Source organism: Scylla paramamosain, chromosome 19 (genome assembly GCF_035594125.1).
Source record: "Scylla paramamosain isolate STU-SP2022 chromosome 19, ASM3559412v1, whole genome shotgun sequence".
NCBI lineage: Eukaryota > Metazoa > Arthropoda > Malacostraca > Decapoda > Portunidae > Scylla > Scylla paramamosain.
Window position 1 is genome coordinate 16,708,642 of NC_087169.1, and position 10,000 is coordinate 16,718,641.

At 43.4% G+C, this 10,000-nt stretch overlaps 1 protein-coding gene and 1 long non-coding RNA gene across 7 annotated transcripts in view; one reads left to right on the forward strand and one right to left on the reverse strand.

The window, feature by feature from the left end:
• Positions 1-10,000, reverse strand: part of LOC135109764 (uncharacterized) — a 140,213-nt gene that overhangs the window by 82,984 nt on the left and 47,229 nt on the right. The gene's annotated exons all lie outside the window — the stretch shown is intronic.
• The window catches only part of LOC135109756 (probable chitinase 10), a 96,385-nt gene continuing 89,731 nt past the window's right edge, over positions 3,347-10,000 (forward strand). For all 6 annotated transcript variants that reach the window (XM_064021359.1, XM_064021364.1, XM_064021363.1 and 3 more), the window contains exon 1: positions 3,347-3,486. The gene's annotated coding sequence lies outside the window, so the exon portion shown is untranslated. The remainder of the gene's footprint in view (positions 3,487-10,000) is intronic.

The following is a 10,000-nucleotide window of genomic DNA, read 5'->3' on the forward strand; positions in this document are numbered from 1 at the left end:
GTGTGTGTGTGTGTGTGTGTGTGTGTGTGTGTGTGTGTGTGTGTGTGTGTGTGTGTGTGGCGCTGTAGAATAGGGAGACAAATGGGTAATGGAGGAGTAGGAGGAGGAGGAGGAGGAGGAGGAGGAGGAGAAGAAGAGAGATGGAGGATTTGAAGACGGTGGTGGTAGTAGCAGTAGTAGTAGTAGTAGTAGTAGTAGTAGTAGTAGTAGTAGTAGTAGTAGTAGTAGTAGTAGTAGTAGTAGTAGTAGTAGTAGTAGCAGCAGCAGTAGGAGCAGCAAGCCACCACCTCTGTCAAGAAAACAACCAAAAGCAATGAAACGAGAGAGAGAGAGAGAGAGAGAGAGAGAGAGAGAGAGAGAGAGAGAGAGAGAGAGAGAGAGAGAGAGAGAGAGAGAGAGAGAGAGAGAGAGAGAGAGAACAAAGACACAGAGAAACAAACAAACAGACAAAACCTAACTAAAGCATAGAAAACCCATTAAACAACACAAGCAATAAGAGATAAGACGAAGAATGAAAAGAGACGAATATGAACAGGTGAGATAAGACACCTGTATCACCAATCACCCCTTCACCAGGTGGGCAGCGCAGCCAGGTAGGTAGAAATGTGTATTAGTGATGTTTGAGATAATATGACCAACCGCGTGTGTGTGTATGTGTGTGTGTTAGGGTGACAGGTAAAAGTCCTCAGGTGTATTTCTCCCGGTGTTGCTTCTCCAGGTACGAGTGTTACGAGGGACAAGTTTTACACGCAAAAAATTCAAAGGTGTTTTTTTTTTCATTTTTTTATTATTTTTTTCGTGTTCAGGTAAGTTCGAGATAGAAGAAAATAAATAATAAAGTAAAAATAGAATAACAGGCATTTCTCTCTCTCTCTCTCTCTCTCTCTCTCTCTCTCTCTCTCTCTCTCTCTCTCTCTCTCTCTCTCTCTCTCTCTCTCTCTCTCTCTCTCTCTCTCTCTCTCTCTCTCTCTCTCTCTCTCGCTTTACTATCTGATTGAGTTAGTCAGAATATTAACACACGTCAAACAAATGAATAAATATACAAAGATAAATTCCTCACTGTATGAATGAATAAAATACTGAATTGTACAAAGAGGAAAGACAGCAAAGAAAATGATAAAAGTATGAAGGAGAGAGGTAAAGGAAAGGGTAAAAGATAAGAAACAGGGAGATAAAAGAATAAGAGAGCGCAGTAAAGAGAAAAGAAGATAGAAGATAAGCAAAAGGAAGATAAAAAAAATGGAAAAATTATATAAAGAAAGAATATGTAAAAAGAGGGAGAAAAAGTATAAGAATAACAAAGAAAAAACATGAAAATAAGACAAATAAAGAAACAGATACAGAGAAAGATACAAAAATAAAGAAAATAATAATAAAGAAGATAGATAAAAAAAAATTCTAAAAAAGGGAAAAATTTGCTTCAGAAAGTGACAGACAAATAAACACAAAAATAAACAAAAGTAATAATAACGAAAAATGGACAAAAAAGGGAAAGAAAAAAACAGAAATAAGATGAACTACACTAAAGAAACAGAAAGATGATGAATGTAGACAAAAAATGTAAAACCGTAAATAAACAAGAAAAATAGACAAGAGAAAAAGAGATAGACGAAAAAATAACAATAGCAAGGAGAGACAAATAAGAAAAAGGTAAAAAAAAATGGAAGAAAAGAAAGAAACAGAAAGATAGATAAAAATAATAAAAACGAAGATACACCAAGAAAAAGGAAGAACAGAAAAAAGAAAAAGGAAGAAAAAAACAAAGATAGATAGAAATAATAATAACGAAGATACACAAAATAAAAGAAAGAGATGAAAAAAGGAAAAGGAAAAAAGAAATAAACAAAAAAATAATAATAAAGAAGATAAACAAAAAAGAAAGAAAAGAAAAGAAAGAAAAAAGTACTTCAATAAGAGATTCCCTGAGCTATTCTTTCCCTCCACTCACCACATCACATCCACTTCCTCCTCCACAACCGTCACAAAAACACCACCAAGACTCCCTCCAAACACTGACGGACTCGATCCACCTGCAGCCACACACACACACACACACACACACACACACACACACACACACACACACACAGAGAGAGAGAGAGAGAGAGAGAGAGAGAGAGAGAGAGAGAGAGAGAGAGAGAGAGAGAGAGAGAGAGAGAGAGAGAGAGAGAGAGAGAGAGAGAGAGCTTCTTTCCTCCAACACATACCAAGAGTACACCCGACTTTTTACTTATCGAATGCAAGTCATAAAGAGAGAACATAGCTATCTTCTCTCTCTCTCTCTCTCTCTCTCTCTCTCTCTCTCTCTCTCTCTCTCTCTCTCTCTCTCTCTCTCTCTCTCTCTCTCTCTCTCTCTCTCTCTCCACCTAACTATCAGAAGCAACGAGTAGAGATAAGAACAATACATTCCGTAGAGACACAAGAGACATTAGTAAAAATACAGTGGGAGACGGGGAGGTGGAGACAAGGGGCAGGGACACGGGTGCATCAGGGCAGGGCAGGGCAGGGCAGGAGTCTCCACGTGTGGCGTACAGACAAGCAAACATTCCTTATGCGGCGCCTCACTGCAACTTGTGACTGCCAATGGCGACCTTCACGAGGCCCGGTGTGTGTGCTAAGTCCTGCGTCCCGGGAGCTGCAGGGAAGCCAGGCAGGGCAGGCAGGCAGGCAGGCAGGGCAGGGTAAGCAAGGTGCGGGGCGATGCTCTCACTCCACAACCCTGCCTCTGGTCTTGGCTGAAGGCTGAGACGAAAAGCCAAGTGTGTGTGTGTGTGTGTGTGTGTGTGTGTGTGTGTGTGTGTGTGTGTGTGTGTGTGTGTGTGTGTGTGTGTGTGTTTCCCGGGAAGCAGTGAGGGCGCGGAGTGTGAGGGCGTGTGAGGGCAAGTGAGGGCGCCGTGAGCACTGCATGGGGCGCGTGCCTGAGGGGCGTGCGGTGGGAGCTGGTCCCTGCGAGAGGCGTGCGCCGCGGCCTGAGTTCTGGAATCATGCATTGGCCTCCTCCCATTGGCCGGCAGGGGTAGCGTGGAGGGGGAGTGAGGGGCCGGTGGTTGGTGGAGGCAAGGCCGGGGCCTCGCTGATTGGCCACCGCTGAGACAATTTCCGTCCACCTTCTGGTCTGCGGTGGCCTCCCCATCACCAATGGCGTGCTGCTGCCCCAAAACTCCCTCCACATGACAAAACGGGGCAGGCGCAGGGGGCCAGGCGGCGGCAAGGGGAGGCTGTAGGTCAGGAAGGGTATGTGGCGGGGCGGGGCGACATGGGGCGCGGGGCGGGGCGGGACGGGGCGGGGTAACGAGGCTGGGGCGAGGGACAACCCCGGCGAGGACGAAGCGAGACGAGGTGAGGAGGCGCCTGCAGCCCAGGGTCAGTCGGTGCCCGCGCCGCTGTCTCGCCGCACCGCAACACTCTCCTCTGTGACGGTGCTGCTGCTGCTGCTGCTGTGATAGTTGGAGCTTCCTGGAGTGGCTTCTAGATCTCAGCACACAGGTGAGTACCCTCCTCGCCGCGCCCTTGCCTCACTCCTTCAGGCACCGCCACGCGCTGCCTTCAGGGGATTTGTTACTACCACACATGAAGAAAATGTTCTTTTATCTCCCATTCATTAAGCGGCACATGATAGGCTGTCTTATCACGACCACTGGCTTATAAGCCAACCACCGCCTCGGGGACACCAGCCTTTCACGGACAACTAACAATACAATCAGAAAAGTATTACACCAACACATCGGATTCACAATACGACACAATTTCACGAATCCTGCACTTGTCCCACTCCTCACCCAGCACCTGAAAAAACCCGAGAACCAAGCCGTGCACCTCCACCCTCGTGACGCACAGAGCAGTGCTGCGTTAAGCCAATATTTTCCTGCACCTGAAGAACAGGCATGAAATCCCCGCACCGCAACACGAGGCGTCAGTGGTGCCGGGCACGGCGAGGTGACGAGGTGGTGAGGTGGTGGCCACCGCGAGCACCTCCCCGGGCCAGGCACACCCCGCGGTGGCCACACTGCCTTGTAACACCACGGGTCCTCACAGACACGAGGGTTTGGGGAGAATTTGTACGCAGGTGGTCTGAAGGCGGCGTGTTCGGGGCAGCGGGGAAGGGAGAGGCAAGGCGGGGCATCACTCAGGCTGCGGTCAAAAGCCTCTCCCTCTCCCTCACACATACACACACACACACACACACACACACACACACACACACACACACACACACACACACACCTAACTGTAATCTGTCAGAGGACCGTCACCACTTGCCTGCCCGACATGTCTATCCGCCCCTGCACCTGACGGCGTGTCGGGTACCATGTCCCAGCCGTTCAGTGACACCTGCACAGGGCGTGGCGGCCTCATAGGCTTCCTGGGGGTGGGACGGGGCTAGAGGGGTTAAAGGATGGAGAAAGAGGGAAGGGCTAAGAGAGGCGAGAGAGAAGGAAACTTGCTTGTATATAGAAGGAAGGAAAAGGAGCAGGAAGAGAAGCTGAAGAGCATCTGTGATAACTGTGAACAAATTAGTGCGTGTAGGGAGAATTATGACTGAATATGAAGCCACACACGCACGCACGCACACACACACACACGCGGGCACACACACAGACGCGCTCCAGCTTCGCATTCAAGTTCAAGGTTACGAGAGGGTGACTGAGGCGGTGGAGACGAGCAGGCCATGAATGAAGCGACCGTGACCTTCTCTCTCTCTCTCTCTCTCTCTCTCTCTCTCTCTCTCTCTCTCTCTCTCTCTCTCTCTCTCTCTCTCTCTCTCTCTCTCTCTCTCTCTCCACGCATCACACGCACTGCTGCCTCACCTACATTGCCAATTCTCCGCCTTGCACTCAAAAAAAAAAAAAAAGGAAGAAAGAACAAGAAAGTCTTAAATGACCTGAAAGAAAACGTGTCTTCCTCAGTCCCCAAAAGGAAGAGAATAAAGTAATGAAAGAAAACGCTGCGTAAATCTCACATGCCGGCAGAGTGTAAATCGAAGTTAACCACGTACATTACACGCAAGGAATGGTGAGGTGAGCAACAGGCGAGACGTCCATAACTCAGGAGGAGATAACAGTTCTAGAGCTTTAAGAAAAAAATATATAAGACAATGTAATCAGGAATATTCGCTCTTGGAAATAATAAAAAATGATAGATAGATAGAAGAATGAATGAATAAACAAGTAAATATATATAAAGAAAGAAAGAAACAAGCAATCAAGTTATTAACTAAATACTAAAATAAAAAATTTATAAAAATAAAACTAGAAAATGAAAAAAATGTATACAAAAAAAACAGAAAAATAAAAAAAATAGAACACAAATATGAAAAAAATAAACACCAGATATTCTGAATTAACTAAAACCAAACACACAACAAACGCAAGAACTGAACTACATATATATATATATATATATATATATATATATATATATATATATATATATATATATATATATATATATATATATATATATATATATATATATATATATTTTTTTTTTTTTTTTTTTACCAAGCAAGAATCATTGGCTATTGAAGGCAAAGACTGGTTGGTGATGGTGGTGGTGGTGGTGGTGGTGGTGGTGGTGGTGATATAGAGAGGGGAAGAAGAGGAGCGGTTCAATCCTGGTTCTTCTGGTCTTTATACGCGTCTACCTGGGGGCGGTTCAAGAGAGAGAGAGAGAGAGAGAGAGAGAGAGAGAGAGAGAGAGAGAGAGAGAGAGAGAGAGAGAGAGAGAGAGAGAGAGAGAGAGAGAGAGAGAGAGAGAGATGTGCGGTAGATGAATTGCTAAAGAGGAAGAGAAGTGGCCACGATAAAGGAAGAGGAGAGAGTAAAAAGACGGGAAGGAAGAAAGAGGAAGAAGAGTAAAAGGGGATAGAAAAGAATAATAATAAATTTAAATGGTTTTATAATGAAGGTTGACATTAATTAATTGAACTAAACCATTACTGATCAATGATTCGTCTTACTAATCTAGTAGTAGTAGTAGCAGCAGCAGTAGTAATAGTAGTAGTAGCAGTAGTAGCAGTAGTAATAGTAGTAGTAGTAGTAGTAGTAGTAGTAGTAGTAGTACTAGTAGTAGTAGTAGTAATATCCTCATTTTCATCTTAAACCTCATCTATTTTAAATCCATCTATTCCATCTTCTTTTACATTCAATTTCTCTCGTCTATCCATTCCTCCTTCTCTTCATTTTATTGCTTCCTATCTTCCACTCCTGTCATCACCCTTTCCCATCCTCGCCCATTCATCCACCCTTCTTATCCATTCCTCCCTCTTCTCCTATTGATTCCCTACCTCTCACCTGTCATCACCACCACCACCAATCCATACCCTAACCCTTTCCCACCCTCACCTTATCCATCCCTACACACACACACACACACACACACACATACACATCCACACCTCTGATCTGTTCCACTACACCTGGCCAGCATATTACCACGCAGCTCATGCCCCTAGTACCTATTCTTTTTCACCACACACACACACACACACACACACACACACACACACACACACACACACACACACACACACACACACACTTCACCCATTACAATAACCTGTCCAACATACCCACCACATCTATCACACCAATAAGTTTCCCAACACTCCCACACATGTACGCCCACACTTGCTCTTGTCTCACTAATACTCTTCCTCACACCCCCCATTACCATTACCTGCTCACAGTATTCCACACCTACCACAACAGTAACAGCCTCCATCACTCCCACACCTGACCTCCCTCACCTTTCATTAAATCCCCTGGCCAGGTGTGCTCAGGTGAAGTCAAGGTGGGAAGTAACAAACTGCAGGTGAAAGGGGATTGTGCGTACCTGTTTTCGTGCATTATTTTAGCATCACAATATAGTCTACCTTACCTTTACGTATCTCAGCCTTCCCTCAGCCACTTTCCTTGACATTGGTGGAACTGGTGTGCGTTATTTTAGCATCCCAGTATAATCTAGCCCTCCTCACGTGTCTCAGCCTCCCTCTAGCTAGTCTCCTTAACACGACGCCACACGCATGCCAAATACAGGCCATAAAACACCTCAATGAAGCGCCTCTCTCGGGAAAGTGACAGCGCGGAATCAAAGACGCCAAGACATGATGGGGTGGGGGAGATGATGATAGGTGACTGAAGCATAACAAAGGGGATGGGGAGGAGGGTGTGAGGGATTGGGAAACGAGGGAGACAGGGTGAAAGATGAGGAGATTACTGGTAGGCTGAGATGTGATGAGGGGGAAGAGGAGGAAAGGATAAGGGATTAGGTGGGGATAAGAAGGGCATATGAAGGGAAGAATATAGTGGTTAGCAGAATCTTCCACCGAAAAACGTGTATATTTTTTTGTCCTCAGCCGTGTCTTGAGTGGATACTTGCAGATGTTGCTTGTTCTGTCCCTCCTCCTTATCTTCTTCCTCTTCCTCCTCCTCCTCCTCAATAGCTACTAATCCTCCCCGGTATCGTCTCCTCCTCACACGCAACAACTCAAATCTGACTTACAGTTCTCCTAAATTTTGTTTTGCATTAAAAATATTACCTATCTGTTGTCTAAATGAATGTAATGGTATAAATTGTATGAAAAAATATGAGAAAAAAAATTGATGTTTACTCTTTTTAATCTTTCCATACCTGTATAAAAGTAATTGATTTCTTGTCTTGTATATAAACAAAAGGGAAGAAAAGAAAATACGAAAGAAAGAAAGACACACAGAAAGACGGAAAGAAAAAAGAAAGAAAGGTAGATAGAAAGAAAGACAGAAAACAAGAAAGGAAGAATACAAAAAGTTGACTCAAATTTTTGTTCTTAAAACTGAGTAAGGAACGCATTTTTTTTTTAAATGACAAAATAAATATAAAAACATAAGCTTAAACAATATCCTGAGCGTTCTACATCACCATTCCCAAGTAAGAAAATACAACTTTGTACAAAAAAAACAATGACTTTTATCAAATTTATAGCGTTTAGTTATATTCCAAAATGAAAAAAAAATGGAGATAGGAAGATTTCTCTCTCTCTCTCTCTCTCTCTCTCTCTCTCTCTCTCTCTCTCTCTCTCTCTCTCTCTCTCTCTCTCTCTCTCTCTCTCTCTCTCTCTCTCTCTCTCTCTCTCTCTCTCTCTCTCTCTCTCTCTCTCTCTCTCTCTCTCTCTCTCTCTCTCTCTCTCTCTCTCTCTAACCATAAACAATATGAGAAATTTTGTAAAATAGCCATGAAAAGAGTGGAGGAGGTAAAACTCTCTCTCTCTCTCTCTCTCTCTCTCTCTCTCTCTCTCTCTCTCTCTCTCTCTCTCTCTCTCTCTCTCTCTCTCTCTCTCTAACCATAAACAATATGAGAAATTTAGTAAAATAGCCATGAAAAGAGTGGAGGAGGTAAAACTCTCTCTCTCTCTCTCTCTCTCTCTCTCTCTCTCTCTCTCTCTCTCTCTCTCTCTCTCTCTCTCTCTCTCTCTCTCTCTCTCTCTCTCTCTCTCTCTCTCTCTCTCTCTCTCTCTCTCGCTCTTCCAGTAAGCTAACATTACCCAAAACAAACCATGGAGCAGTGAAGTAATAGCAAAGTAAAGGGCGGGTTTGGTGGGCACATAGGTAAAGAAAGGCGTGGATATTTTTGTAAGGAGTCAGTAAGTAAGTCAGGCAGGTGAGCATTACGCGAGTCAAGGTGTGCGGGAGTGGACAGTAAAATACCCCAAGGTGAGCATCAAGGACCATCAGAATTTGCACGGTATTACACGAAAAGTCCAAAATTTCGTACGGGTTACTTATATGTGCTGTACGTCTCTCTCTCTCTCTCTCTCTCTCTCTCTCTCTCTCTCTCTCTCTCTCTCTCTCTCTCTCTCTCTCTCTCTCTCTCTCTCTTGTTCTGGTTTAGTTTGTATTTTTTTCCTTTCATTCTTATCTCTTCTCTTTTTCATCTCTTTTATTCTTGGATTATCTAATTTTCTTCAAGATTTCTCTATTTACGTCCTCTCTCTCTCTCTCTCTCTCTCTCTCTCTCTCTCTCTCTCTCTCTCTCTCTCTCTCTCTCTCTCTCTCTCTCTCTCTCTCTCTCTCTCTCTCTCTCGATCAGCGAACATTTAACACACGAATATCCACACGAGAGTAAGGAGGAGGAGGAGGAGGAGGAGGAGGAGGAGGAGGAGGAGGAGGGTTCAATGTCTTGTGTAGGATGGATGACTTTCTTCACGCTGAGGGTTGGGGAGGAGAGGAGGTTGAAGGAAGAGGGGTGAGGAAGAGGGAAGAATGGGAGGGAGAGGAAGGGGAGTAGAGGAGGAAAAAAAAAGCGGGATGGGGGGCGTGGGCGCTTTTTATGGAGAAAATTGTAAGGAAAAGTGAAGAAATTTATGAGTGTAGGAAGAGAGGCGAAAACTCAATAAAAGTAGTAGTAGTAGTAGTAGTAGTAGTAGTAGTAGTAGTAGTAGTAGTAATAGTAATAGTAGTAGTAGTAGTAGTAGTAGTAGTAGCAGATGTTATTGTTGTTGTTGTTTTGTAGCAGTAGTAGTAGTAGTAGTAGTAATGAAAATAATAATAATGATAATAATAATAATAATAATAATAATAATAATAATAATAATAATAATAATAATAATAATAATACATGTTTAGGTCTCTACTTAGCATGCATTGAAACTTTCCCTATTAGGTTTGCATATAAGACTCTTACTTATTAAGCATTGAGGTCACCGCTATATTAAGATTACTACTCACTCTCCCGTTGAAATCATCTTGGATTGCTATTTACAAATGCATTGAAATCTCCACTTTCATTAATTTCACACTTTCTTGATAATATTTCCAAGTGAAGTACTCATCACAAACAAGATTGAGGGGAACTGTTTGATAAGGTGGAAAGTGGAAGGGGAATTTTAGAAGGAGTAGAAAATATATTGACTGGGTTATGTGTTTGGTTAGATAGTTTCCAATTTATTTTTTCTATTTTTTTTTTTTTTTTGAGCAGGTGTAGAGATAAAAAGTGTGAAGGACGAAGGAAAAATATCTCAAGG